This window comes from Myodes glareolus, chromosome 7 (genome assembly GCF_982192425.1).
Source record: "Myodes glareolus chromosome 7, mMyoGla1.1, whole genome shotgun sequence".
Taxonomy (NCBI): domain Eukaryota; kingdom Metazoa; phylum Chordata; class Mammalia; order Rodentia; family Cricetidae; genus Myodes; species Myodes glareolus.
In genome coordinates, this window is record NC_142032.1 from 38,638,074 (window position 1) to 38,652,873 (window position 14,800).

The window sequence follows — 14,800 nt, forward strand, 5'->3', positions numbered from 1 at the left end:
AGTCCTTTGGAAAGTTTTACCTAGAATTAAACTATAAAAGTTATTTTGACTATCGCTGTTGATGCCACAGTCTAACAATTGGTACTAAGCTTTTATTTATTTATTTATTTTTGTTTCTTGAGATAAGGTTTCTCTATTGATTTGGAGCATGTCCTGTAACTAGTTCTAGCAGACCAGGCTGGCCTTGAACGTACAGAGATCCGTCTGCCTTTGTCTCCCAAGTGCTGGGATTAAAGGGGTGTGCCACCACCACCTGGCAAATTTTAATTTTTTTATTAATATATACCATTTTATTATTTTTAAATGAGTTCATGTTCAAACACACTCTTGCCAAGCTTGCCTTATCACACACTCTCAACATGATATGCCTTTAGAAATGAAGGTTTAAAATACCAAATTAAAATTATGTTGTTAGGAAAAATGAACTTTCTTGTTTAAAATTCTTGGGGCGGGTATTCTGTTGTAAGGGGCAGTCTTCAGTCCTACAGGGTACTGAAAAGTCTTCACCCACTAAACACCAGTGGCATTCTTCACAATCCCTTCTCAGTAAATGGAGAGAGCCATTTTAGAGTGGTCCTTCAGAAGCCACTTAATCACACTGTTTACAGACAGCACACTTGGAAAGCCCTTCTTCTCTTCTCCTTCTCCTTCTCCTTCTCCTTCTCCTTCTCCTTCTCCTTCTCCTTCTCCTTCTCCTTCTCCTTCTCCTTCTCCTTCTCCTTCTTCTTCTTCTTCTTCTTCTTCTTCCTCCTCCTCTTCTTCTTCCTCCTCCTCCTCCTCTTTCTTCCCCTCTTCTTCCTTCTCTGCCTCCTTCGCCTTCTCCTCCTCCTCCCTCTTCCACCTCCTCATCTTCACTGCTTCCAGCTTCTCGGTCTGTGTTTGAAGCACTGTCTCCTTCATCATGAGTTTCCGTTTTAATGGCTTTGTACTTCTCTTCATGCTCCATAACATTAAGGTCCATCTTGAAAACACTAAGAACATCATCTGGATTGTAGTCATCCTCCAAGCAGAGCACATTGGTAACCTGATCATCTTCTTTCACTAAATCAAGTCCTTCCCAAATAGCAGGGTAGTCCTTAAACCTGTCCTTCCGTATAGCATCACTTTAATCACGAGCTTAGTTCTTTGGTCAGTTTCAGACACATGTAGAATGTTTCACAGGCGTTCAAAGATAGTATTGAATCCTTTTGGTGACAAGGGGGTTAACTTGAGGCCACACTCCTTAATAATGCTGATAGCTACCTCAGCATTGGCATCTGTTGGTCTCTCCAGCAGCAAAGAGAGCATCTCCAGACACAGAACCTCATGCGCCACATTGTGGTTAGTAAGATGTGCCACACATTTTGAAGCAGTCAAGTAAAATTGCTTGTCATTCCTTTGATATCCTTTCTGGAAATTAAGAATTAGTCTCTTGAGGATTGATTCTCCAATCTGTGGGAATTTTGAGTTGATTACAGCATAAAGATGAGTGAAGACCAGAAAGGCACTCTGTGTCTGCAGGACAGACCTGGACAGCAGTCCTCTCCCTCTGACTAGGTTTTCCTGAAGGAGCTTTTAGAGAGTAACACTTATCTTGGAGTTGTTGACCTTGTTAATAAGACCATTGATTGATTTCTTCAGGGCCTCCCAGCTCATCCTCTGGTAGGCTAGACTGTTTTTATCTGTGATCTGCTCTTGCATCATCCTGAGTTCTGCGGGAAGAATATACACTCCCTTGGTTCGGTTGAGCAGCGGATCCTGCTCATCCTTCCTCTTCTTTGTGGCAGGTTCTTCCTGAGTAGAACTCTGGGTTACTTGGCTCCTTCTTCCAGGACATGAGGTTGTCATGGACCTTTTCCTTTTTGCATCTCTTTCTCTGCATTTTTCTCGGTCCCTACTTCGTGTCTCCACGCTGTCATTGAAAGAATACCCTCTTCCTGACAGCTCATGGTCAGAGCGGCTGTAATCAGAGTATTCTCTGTTCGGGTTGGGGGCGGGAACCTTTCTTGTTCTGCACGTCTGTCTTCTGGGGAGAGTTCTGGTGATATGAACTGCGGCTCTCCCTTCTGTTGCCACCAGAGGAGTGTTTCTTGTGTGTCACACTTCATTTCATTTTCTGGTGTCAGTTGACCAAACAAACTAGATTTCTCAAATTGGTTCAAGAAACAAGTATGCAATGATCTGAGTTACTTGACAGTTTTTTTTTTTCTGTCTTCACACACCACCTCTACTGAATCCTCAGACCAAAGGGGCGATCCTGCCCTTATGAATCCTCAGACAGAATGATGTCTCTATGAAACCTCAGACTGAATGCCAAGCTTTGATTTTTAAGAGACTCCTTTTTCTTTTAAAATTTGGAACAGGAAATTAATATCCAGTACAATATTTGCACTAAAGTTTTCATTTTTATCATTAAAAATACCACTATAATGTGTACATTGTCCACAGGAAAAGTAAATGTACATGAACTTAAAGCACCATGGGAACATATCAAATTCTCTACAGCTGAAAGTGTGGGTGCCTGTCTCCTGAACATCATTTACTACAATCATTCTATCTTGAGAAAGCAAAGGGGAAAACAGCTGGGAACAATATGCCCTGAATCTCAGCACTGGGTAGACAAAGACAGGAAGCTAACAAGTTCTAGGCCAATCTGGGATACATACCAGCAATGTTTTCTACTCTGTATTAGGAGTTGATCAGAAGACCCTTTCTCAAACAAAGGCAAGAAGAGGGAAAGACTAGGGGAGAAGAGAGTAGAGGGAGAGAAAAGAGTGGAGTGGAGGAGGGAGGAGAGGAGAGGAAGGAAGGAAAGAGAAGGAAACCTCTGTACAGAACGCACTCTGTTTCCAATCTTCTGAGCATGGCCAGAGGTGTTTGTGTTGGCACCTAAGGTGGAGCTCATGGCTCTGCAAAGTCATTTTCACTCTGTCCCCAGCCCTCTATGATCAATGACCTGCATCTCTAAGACAGTTCTTAAGATTGGTGACACATATCATAGCCACTAATATTTTTTTCTGGCTGTGGAAAGTTAATAAACCCTCCAGGGACTACATTCTTGACCTTGTCTTCTGATCAACTGCTAGCATAGAGTACAAAATATTAACCAGACACGACATTCCCACTGGGCTCAACTGAGCTTTGATTCAACTTAGACTCAGTGTCAACAGAACTGGAATGGTCAGCTAACCCAGTTTAACAGCGGGACACATTATTCCATCAGAACTCTCTGAGACAGCCTGGAATACAATACAGATCAGAGGATATTCAGTCCCATAGAATGGACTAGGAGCCTGGATATCCATTACTGTCATACTACTTGAGGCTCATTCTATGACCAAGAACTACTTATTGTCCAGTTCTCTTATTTTTCAGAAAGTAACACCAAGGCTTGGAGATATTAACCCACTGCTCACACTCCAACAGTAAGAGTGGGCAAAAGGAAGGCAGGAGCCTGGACTCAGGACCCCCTTCCACAGGCTTCCACCCAGTTCACAGCAGTGTCTCTCCTCCTCCCAGTTCCTGTTGCTGAAGCATGAATCATGCAGACTTCTGTCCTAACAAAGCTCTGGTTTGGTTTTGTTTTTTTCTCCAAATTGAAATGCCTCTAACTCAAACTGGTGTAAACTAAATGAAGACTTAAATCATTTAACATAAATCAAAAGCTTGGTTGGATCTGACTTCAAGTCCTTGTAGGGGATTAAAGATGCTGTCTGGTTTGAGTTCCCTTTCTCTGTGTCTCTCATCCCTGTCTCTGGCTGTGCTCTCCTCATCCTTACGAGACCTTTCTCATGGACTCCCGCAGGTGGAGGCAGCCAACCTTCACAAAGTTGGCAGTCATCATAGAAAGGAAGCTGCTTTCTCCTAGAAGCTTATAAAATTCTTCCCACAAGTCACACTTACTTGGGTTGGTCATGCGATTTTGATTGCGGGACCAGTCACTGTAGCACAATGGATTGATAATCTCACATAGCCATCCTTAGATGAGCACAGTTAGAAGGAGACTTGAAGTAGTAATATACCCTAGTACTGAGAGATGGCAAGACCCTGAAAGTAGTACAGAACTGCAGGAAACTCAGCAAAAGAGATTGGTATTGTCATGACTTAATAGACATGAAATCTAGGTTCTTGTTTTGTTGAATACATACATGACACAAAGTACTGTACTAGGTCCATACATCATACTAAATGTTCACATCCATCCCTATGAGGACATATTATGATTCAAGTCATGACTTCCATGAACATGAAAAGTCCTAATTGTTTAGTTCTTCAAGCAAGCACCCCCATCCTATTAATTCATTACAAGCCCCAAATTTTATATGTATTTGGATTTTTGTATCTTAGGAGATTATCTTTGTATTCCAAAAGACTGGATGACCAGGTGGTTTACATCCTTGTAGAGATTGGTAGAAGAATTCAGGAAATTGCAAATAACATTAATCGCAAATGATGAACTGGAGACCACTACAATAACCACAAAAATATCTAATTAATTTCCAATTTTCTTAATAATAATTTTTATAAATAATACTGAAGGACTTACTACCCAGTGGCAAAACAGGTCAAGAATATCACACAATGGGAATATCAATTATCAACGATTTTTATATCTGTAAAAAATGTTCTACTCCACATAACAAGAAAAAAATCACATGATAGCATCAATAAAATTCCATTTTACTTTACTGGATTATTATTCTGATGAATGTTAAAAAACTTATTTGGATAGAAGAAATGTCCCTATGTATTGCCACTAGAAAAAAATGACACATCCTCAAGAAGAAACAGTTGGTACTACTTAAACAAAATGAGAAAAAAATCTTTATTCCTTTTAATTCTGCAGTGCCATTTCTAGAGGTCTCTTCCATAGCTGTGCATACTTTGAAATCTGTGCTTAATCATAAATAGAAGATAATCATCATAATTCTTTTAAAAGCAAATGATATGGAGATGTGTTCCTCACTAGGGCAAAGATGATGCTTCTAATCAGAGGGAAAGCTATGTGGGAGTTACATATATATATATATATATATATATATATGTGTGTGTGTGTGTGTGTGTGTGTGTGTGTGTGTGTTATATGTGTGCTTGTGTTGTGTGTGTGTGTGTGTGTGTGTGTGTGTGTGTGTGTGTGTGTGTGTGTGTGTGTTAGGGATAAAGCTCCATGGTAGAACTACACACATCATCCCTCAATTCTGGGACAATTCTTTCGGTGAAGTTTTAGATTTGAGGGTCACTGTAGGTGCTGCCAGACCAAGTGAACTGAACCTGCGACCCTTTCTCCTCCCCTTCTAGCTCTCTGTCATGAGTCCTTAGGATGTGAGTCTTCTGGCAAAATCTTGGCCCAAGCCAAGGCATGTCCAGGAGATAGAAAGAATGTGTCTGGATTTGATCTGCAGCAAACACAGTAAATAGTTAGAAAGATTTATAGATGGATGACAGACAAAAAGAATCTTTACAGTATATTCAAAGAAAAGTAGCACAAAAGGGTGTTTTAACCCTTATATGAAATTTTAAAATCTATATCTTAATATATAGTTGTATCAGCAACTTTTCTATTGCTATGAAAAAGCACCATGGCCAAGGCAATTTACAGAAGAAAGCACTTACTTGGCGTGATGGTTCTGGATGGTTCTGCTCATGATGGCAGAGTGAAAGCATGCTGGCAGGAGTAGAAACTGGGGGCTCGTGTCTTGGACTGAAATCAGGAAACTAAGGGAGCAACTAGAAATGGTGGTGACTTTCAGACATTCAAAGCCCATCTCCAGTAACATACTTCCTCTAACAAGGCTGACTCTCCTAAAACTACCTAAGCATCACCATCAAAGGGGGAGCAAGCATTCAAACATCTGAGCCTGGAGTGTGTTGGGGGGGGGGAGTATTCTTATTCAAATCACTACAAAGGTTCTGTGTATTTGTATATAATAAAGCAACTCTGACATAATGTCCCAGAATTTCAGGATAAAGACCTAGTTGATTGTCTTATATTTTAAAATTGTGCACCATTTTGCATTAATTTAAAAATAGTAAATCATTGACTCCATATATAATATGGTTGTGGAGCCCTGGGAGATACCACTCCTGTCATTCTTTAAACATGGGCATGACACAAATGTATGTGTGTGCATGCGCACACACACACACAGCCTTGGCTTTTTCCAGAGAAAGAATCAGGCTAAGACCAAGGGTTGCAGAATGCCCTGTTAAATCTGAACTGCAAATAATCAACAAACAGAGTTTCCTGAGGTCAGTGTTGCCATGCAATATTTAGAACACACGTCAGTAGTTCCAACTGATCTGTCTGGTCATCTGAGTGAATCTGGAGCCCACTGCTCATTAGGCAGAGTGCGGTATCCAAGCCAGGCTTCTGCAATCTGTCAAATGAATACCAAAAGTGTCCAGCTTTTTCATAGGGTTGATGGGAGGTTCAAGTCAGCTCCAGTGCTTTGTAAATAGTTAGGTCTCTAAAGCTGAGTAAAAACATGTTTCTGTCAGTGTGTCAGTATCGAAATTCAAACCACTTACTGAAACCTGGTTTCTTCTTCTTCTATTTTGGTTTTTTAGAAGTCTTAGATACATATACCCACATATTTCTCTCCAAAAGGCAAGCAATGCTTCTAAAATATGGCACACATCATAAAAATATAGCAAGAACTTCATTTTTCATTGTTCATTCCCCTTGTACTGAAAATCATAAAAGGGTCTGCTATTTAATTAATTTATCACATGCTTATTAAACACCTGTTGTGTGCCACCCCTTGGAGTGAGCAGTGAGTAAAACAGATACAGCTGACCATATCTGAGTGTGTGGTGTGGCTGAGGTCTGACTGGGAAAGCAAACCATTAAAAAGAACACTTCTCCTGCTGGGTCACTTCGGAATCACCCAGAAGGTGTCTGCATGTCCTGCAGGCCTTGTCTCCTTCAGTGATGCTGAGACCCATGGGGTTGAAAGCTGGTGGATCCAGCCTGCTTTGTATGGGAGGGCTTACGGCGAGCAGGAGAGCCTATCCTCAAGCTGGGCAAAGTGGGCACCAGGGGCAAGATGCAGCACTAAGCCTCGAGTTCTAAGAAGATCTAAGATAGGGGCTGCCAAACCACCACCGGATTCAGGCATCCTACACTAGGGACTTGAGGGGAAATAGAATCAGCGGGTAAAACTGTGCTTAACATCAAAGGTCTGTATCAACTGTTGGCCCCACCTGGTCATCCCGGAGACTTATCTTTGCGTTGTCAATACATGGGCTCCTGCATTTGCCTATGCTTTTTCAAAGTTGTAAAACTATGACTCTAGATCAAAATGCTCACTTGCCAGGTACCGCACCTGTGTCTTTCTTTTCTTTCTAATAGTATGTTTCTATCACTGACCATCATATCTTCTTGTGTGTGTGTTACGATACATGCGCTTGTGTCTTCGTTAGGGTTTACTATTGCTGTGAGGAGACAACATGATCACGAGTAACATTTAATTGAGGATTCTTGCTTACAGTTCAGAGGTTCAGGCCATCATGGTGGAGGGGGGCAGGACAGAATGCAGACACACATGGTGCTGGGGAAAGAGCTGAGGGCCCTACATCTTGCAGGCAATGGGAAGTTGACTGAGTCACTGGGCAGTATCCTGAGCGTAAGCAACCTCAAAGCCCACCCCTGCAGTGACACACTTCCTCCAACAAAGCCACACCTCCTAATGGTGCCATTCCCTGTGAGATTATGGGGGCCAAATTCATTCACACTACCACAGCTTGTATGTGGATATATATGTGCATTTATGTATGTAAGTGCAGCCTTTCACAGGTTCCACTGTGCATGTGTAAAGGTCAAAGGACAACCTCGGGGGTTGGTTTTGCAGGGTTTCTTTGTTGCTGTTCCCTATCGCATAGATCAGGCTAGCTGGCATGCAGAGTTCCAGGCATTCTCCTGTCTTCCATGTCACTGTAGGAGCACGAGATGACAGGCTCCCAGCGTTTACATGGCTCTAGGAATGTGAACCCAGGTCCCCAGGCTGGCACACAAACGTTTTACCACTGACTCACTTGAACTCTGTTTATCCTATCTTCCATCTGCTATACAGCGCAACAAGATGCAACGTGTTGGCCTCCGTGTTCTTTTTAAATAGCGTATTCTTCTTAATCCTTCTTCATCTTATTCTTTATAATGTACATGACGCAGAACTTGAAATAAGAAATTGTAAAGACTTTAATATCTTTATGTATGTATGTGTGTGCCAATACACACACGCATATACATGTGTACGGTCAGATACATTTGTGAATGAAGCTGAAATACACATAGCTTCATTTGACAAAACGTCTTATACAATTCATGAGTAAAACTGTTCAGTTGTGTTCTCTGTCATGTTACTAGGCCGTCTATCTATGTTATTGTCTATTATCTACCAGTCTCCTATCTTAATAAAGAACACATTTTTCATAGAGGCAGGATGCCTTCCCCTTCTCAATACACCTGTGAGAACTGGCAGTGAGTCAGGTCACCCATCGTCCTTGGCATCTTCGCTGTTCACATTTATCTTCTTTCTCTTCATTTCTTTGTTTTCTTTTTGAGCCACGGTCCCTCTAGAGAGCTCAATCTGACCTTGAATTCACGATCAGTCTCCCTACTGCTGGGATTAGAGGGATGAGTCAGCAGGCCCAGCTCTTTTATGTTAACTAGAGGAGCATGTCAATATTTCCAAGGAATATCTTCTAGAAACTCTTCCAAGAGCTGGTGCCTAGCAATGCAAACATTCTCGTTCAGTGGAAGCCTCTTTTAGTTTTCCAAGCTTTGTACAGCTGAGTTCCCTTTCCAACAGCCTCATGACCTTTCCCTGTGGGTTCATCACTTGGTTTCCTGTTGGTAGTTGCTAAGGTAAACTTCTCTTTCAGAACTGCCACTGAGGTCAGCGGGGTTTAACCACACCCTGCATAGCCCTAAAGAAAAGGGCAGACAGACATCTGGGTGGCAGCTTCCAGTGTTGGCCCCTGTTTACATTGGAGATTGCTCCTGGCGATCGCCTTAAGCCCTCATAACATTCTGTAATCTCTTGACACAACTTTTGCTGTGTAAGCTACAAGGGGAAGTTTCCCTGATGTCAGGGGGGATGGCAATGTCCTTGGAGACAGCTGTGTGGTGCTGCCCTGTCACTGCTCCACGGAGTGTTTTGTAACGACGCTTCCAAACTGGGAGTTTGATAAAAACCATTGCTCTCTTTAATCTGGAATGTCACATGCTGGACGGCCTTCCGAATACTTCCCACAGGCTCTACATTCCAGGAAAGCAAAGAATTGTTCAATTTTACATTTCTTTGCATATCTCAAGGCAGTGGGGTTAGTGTTTCAAAAAGTATTAACCGGAGGGGCATATGTGAAAGTAGTTAAGTGTGGCGTGAGTCACTACTGAAGATCCTAGCTGCCATCAAATGTCATATTTCCTGGAGTGAAATTTAGTAATAACAGTAAGGGAGAAATTATTAAGAAATTTGAAACTAATGAGCGAGCTCCATAGTGAAGGGAATTTTAATGTGTCTTTATATAAAAATAATAAAGAAAACCTACTGTCAGGAGAGAGTTTACTCAGTTACTTAAAAACAGACACAAAAAAGGTACAAACCTGCTAAGAGTCAAGCAGATCTGCTGTGAGGCCTTAAATGTGAAAAGCTCTGGGCGGTAGACCAGGAACTAGACAAATGTAAATGAATATAATGGGTGCTGAAAGAGCTTAGAAGAGACTTCCAGTACTGTCGGTGGCGGTTAGCAAGGAGTTGTACATTGCACCACTATCCACGGTGCCTCTGTCAAGACTGGAGTCTAAGGAAGTGTCCATGACCACTGCAAAGTCCTTTCCATACGCAGAGGGTATGGCCGTAGCCCTGTGTGTGTGTGTGTTGGGGGTTACAGCGGAAATGTGGACACTATAATTTTGCTTTGCCCTTTAAATGCAGGTTCTCCTTTGCTCCTGGTGCAAAACTGTGTTTGAGATTCCCCACATGAGAACACTGCTACGCTAGACTTTGTTCTGGGAGGAGTTTCTTAGCAATGGGTACCCACATAGAGCTGCCAGGTTTGGCCATGCCTTCTTAATTATAGGCCACGTTGCCCATTCCACTTTAGGAGTGGGCTACCTATAAAGAGGTGGTGCAAACAAACCTCCTCAGAATGTTGCTTCTCTGGAAAGTTGGATATAAGTTAATAGCTCTTAAATCGCATTCTCTGCACAAAAGTAAATTGAGAGACAAGGGGTTTCTGTACTTTCACTGACTCAGAATGAGGGATCTCAGATGGCGGCAACATAGCAGAGAAGCCATGCCCATTGAAAGCATACTGGGAAGGGTTGTAAAGCCATGAAAAGCCCTAGGGAGTGACCCTTGCTATCCAACAGGGGCCTGAGGCCTAGTGGACTGATTTTTTTTTATCAGATAGCATGGAGTAATGTGTTGTCCAGCAGTTAAGAGTCCAAATTCTTTGTGGAAAAGACCTACACCAAAAACTTACCCGGAAGCCTTCTCCTCAGTGTCCGAAATAAATACATCAGCCTGGTACAATAGGCTGAAACCTGGGGATGCCGCCACTGATGGCCTTGTGTTGAGGGACTCTGTAACCCTTCATGCCGTTGGTGTCATGTGTCTAGCACAGTTTACAGTTCAGTAGATTTATTGCTGATTATGAATTATTATTATTATGAATCTGGTTGAAAAAATTAAATATTAATAACCTCAAATGTTTACTAGAGTTTCTTTAACATTTAAAAAGTGCTATCCCAATTGTTTTCAGATAAAAAAATCAACTAGTTTATTTTAGTTTTAGTTATATATATGGGGGCATGTACAAATGATTGTAGGTACCCAAGAAGGCCAAGGGCATCAGATCTTTTGAAACTGGAGCTACAGGCACCTGTGAGTTGCCCAACATGAGTGCTAGGAACAGAACTCATACCCTCTAAAAGAGAAATATATCTCATCACTACTCTTAACCATCTCCATATTGGCAAACATTTTTGAGAACCCTTACCTACAGAATTTTTTATACATATTCACAAATTGATGTTTTTGACAAACCTTTTATATGCCAAAGTAGTCACAGCTCTTTCAAATGTAAGTTTATGACTTGTACAGATTTAGGATACTTATCTGTGGAGGAAGGAGCCCATCTCCGTGATAGGAATCTGGTTCTTCGCAAAGAGGAATGTTTGCTACATGGTTTGAATGCATTGCTGTCCAGGGTTGTAAAGGACAGTTGGCGGCTCCAGAGATGATTGTTTGATGCAGAGCACAACTGGGCAGTGGGATAAACAGATAGGAAGAAGTCAGCATGAGAAAAGCTGTGTACACAGTAGCAGAGAAGCACTAGGCCGAATGGGTCTAGCTGCGAAGGCAGAAAGGTTCTTCTGTGCAGTGGCAGAAGCTGGTATCAGGTCAGAAGAGTAGGGCCGTCACAGCAGCAGGATAAAGGGTAATTAGTATCAGAGAGTTCTGTCGTAAGACGACAATGAGGGTGCTGGGCGTCCGAAACATCTTACTGACTGGTAACTGGGGAGATAAGGACTAACATTTATTAAGAGCTTGGCAATATGCTAATTTCTATACAATATGGTCTTATTTAACCTTCTTAAGAATGATGCAGAATTAGTGATTTAGCATCCCCATTTTACCAGTGGAAAAAGTGAATCTCAAATGTTATAATTAACTTGCCCCAAAATGACAGCGTTTCTAAATAGTGTGGCTGGAATCTGAACCAACATCTGGCTGACATGCCTACTCCATTTGACCACTCTAAACCTTCACTTAGGCGGGGTGTGATCCAGGGAGAAAGGGCACAATGCAATCAGGGAAGAAGAGCATAGTGCGAATTCAGGGGATAGACTACAGGCTCATGGAGGAAGCCGACAAAGAAGCAAGCAAAGAAGCAAAACTATACACTCAAACAACAAAAATAGATTCTGTAGCTTGCATTTGTATGTCCATGAGTGTGTATATGCAACCAAAGCAACCAGAGGAAAAGAGGCTGTCAGTCTGAGGGTGGAGAGATGTAGGAAGGGTGGAGGGAGAAGACATGGGAGGGGCAAATGAAGGAAAGAAGAAAGAGAGATGTGATTACATTTCAATTTAAAATGCATTTTAAAAAATAAAAAATAAATATAAGGAAATGCCTTTGTCTCATATAGGAAGAATCCTAAGAGCCCAGCAGGAAAGAAGTGCAAGCATTGCTGTCAGGTCTGGCTTACAAGATTTGAGGCAGTCTCCCAGGAGGAAGCTGGCCTTGTCTTTGGATGGCACTAGATAGGAAGCAGCTGGGAGGTGAGGAACTTGCTGAGGATAGAAAAGGGGGAGCCTCCCACTGCAGAGGGCACAGGTGTTGGATTTAACATCAAAGGAATAGTTACTTTAAAAAGAAAGTGAGAGAAAGGTTTTCTCACAGCAGCCCTGAACAAATGTTCAGCTGATCTGCTACCTGAACAAACACCCTGCTCAGAGCCTAAAGAAAGTAAGAATGCGGTACAAACTTCCCACTCTCTGGAAAACCTAAGGGACTTACAACTCAATAGTAAATGACAAATAACCCAAACTTTTTAATAGAAAGGGGATTTGAATATATTTGTTTGCAAAGAAGGCATACAAATGGCCAATAAACACAGGAAAGATGGTCTCCATCATAAATCATTAGATACACACAAGACAAAGGCATACTTAGACACCACTTTTTATTTACCAGGATGTCTAATAAGAAAGATGGATAATAGAAGGCCTCGATAGTTCTATTCGTAGACAAGAAATAGGACCCACACATTGGGGATGGGAAGCAAACACTGCAGCCATATGAGAATTTCTGGCAGTTCCTCCAAAAGCTAAACATAGCTACCATATGCGCTAACGACCAGCGAACGATGGTCTCATCAGTGAGAGAGACTTGAATGTTCATCTACTGAAAACTCACGTGCGTGCTCACAATAGCATCCCTGCTCATTGCAGCCAAAAGAGACAGTAGCCCAGACATCAGTCATCTGGCGATTTCAAGATGCAAAGTATGACTTTGTGTTAAGAAGGAAGTCATCTGAGAAGTCAACCATACACATATAGCCATTCCCAAAACAGGCAAACTGTGGTCTCCAGAGACAGCTGAGAGGAGCTGTGAATGAGTTGAGAAACTTGGCTCAAGTGGCACAACTGTTCCAGAATCACATAACAATGAGATAACTGCACAACCTTGGGAGCGCATCGAGAACCACTGGGTTGTATCAGAAGGGTAGATTCTTTGGTGAGTGAATTCACTGTAACGTTAGATTGCTGATGTCAGTCTACCCGGTGCAGAATAAATCATGTGTATTGTTTCACTTCGCGTTATGTTTCTCTTTAATAAAGTAGATTTACAGGAATTTTGCTAGTTATGGTATGGAAAAAATCCCTTGCTCATTCTATATTTGATTTCACAAATTTCCTCTAAATATATCATGTTCCTTCTAGTTTAATTTAGCTGTAACATGGCCACAAAACACAGTGTTTCTTTGAAACCCCAAGTTGAGGTTACAAGCAGCATCTACCCAAGTGCGGACTCAGACTGGCTGGCAATGGTTCCATGGGACTCTGTGTTTAAAAAGATTCTGAGGCTGGGTCCAGGCTGGGTAGGAAAAGTGGACTCAGTGATTGAATGCAGTATATTGGACTAGGCGGTGATGGTTAAGGTAGGAGCATTTGAGTAAGTTAGTTAAGTTAGGAAGGTGCATTGCTCTACTGGGTAGATAAATCTGAAAACAGCTAGTAGACATATTCACGCAGAGTGTCCTGGAGCTAAATTTGAGGTCTGTAATGTAAATGTGCAATCTCAACATTTTGAAATAGTCAATATTTATGGACGAGATGTCAAAAATCACTCAATAACTAGCATCAACTTTTATCAGACAGTATAATATCAGGGTACTTTGAATAATGTATTTTATGCAGTGGATGCTTCAAAGGCTCTTAACAAGAAATCATTAGCATATGCTTACGGGGATTTGCAAAGTGAGAAAGAATGTCAAGACAGATGGGGGAGGTAGTCTTCCATGGGTGAATGATAGACTTACCAAGGGCTACACTCTTGGAGAAAACTCTCTCTCTCCCTCTCCCTGCAGCTAATATAACTGCTGACCACTCCATGACTAGGAGTAGGGTTGTGTACTCAACTCCCCACTCAATACTGGAATTTGGTCTTGCTTAGGCTTGCATGGGTCTTGGGCAAGTTATTGCAACCCCTGGGAGCTCCTATGTAGAGCTGTCCCGCTGTGTCCAGAAGATAATATTTCCTTGCAGTCATCTACCTACTCCAGCTCTTAGACTCTTTCTACTCCTTCATCTACAATGATCCCTAATCCTTGCGAGGGAGGAGAGTTTGATATGTATGTTCTTTTTAGAGCTGAGCATTCTGCAGGCTTCATTCTCTGCGCCCTGGCCAGCTGTGGGCCACTCTATTCACCACCACCCACTACCTTTTTGAGGTAAAGTCTTGCTGGTCCCAAGCTTGTCATCCTCCTGCCTGATCCTGTACGTGCCAGGAATTAAGAGGTGTGCATCACCACACCCAATTCAACACAGGCTTTTTAACAGTTCCAACCAAAAAGTACAGATATCTCCCATTGTTTGGGGCTATAAACCTGCTATTACACAAGTTCACTGACGTTTGAGTTCTTAGATTCATCTCTTCCCTCCCGATCATGCTATAGGAACCTGTGATGCACTTTCTGCGACAGACAGAAGGTGCCCAGCTCACTTGGGTAGAACACTAGAGCTGGCTCTGGTGGTGTGAGTGCAGGTGAGCTGGATCTGAGGACCAAACGGCAGGAGAACTGGCCCCT

At 42.2% G+C, this 14,800-nt stretch overlaps 1 protein-coding gene and 1 pseudogene across 1 annotated transcript in view; one reads left to right on the forward strand and one right to left on the reverse strand.

Moving 5' to 3' along the window:
- Positions 1-14,800, forward strand: part of Mamdc2 (MAM domain containing 2) — a 146,641-nt gene that overhangs the window by 50,846 nt on the left and 80,995 nt on the right. The window lies entirely within an intron of this gene.
- Positions 691-2,092, reverse strand: LOC125403386 (pre-mRNA-splicing factor CWC22 homolog pseudogene; annotated as a pseudogene).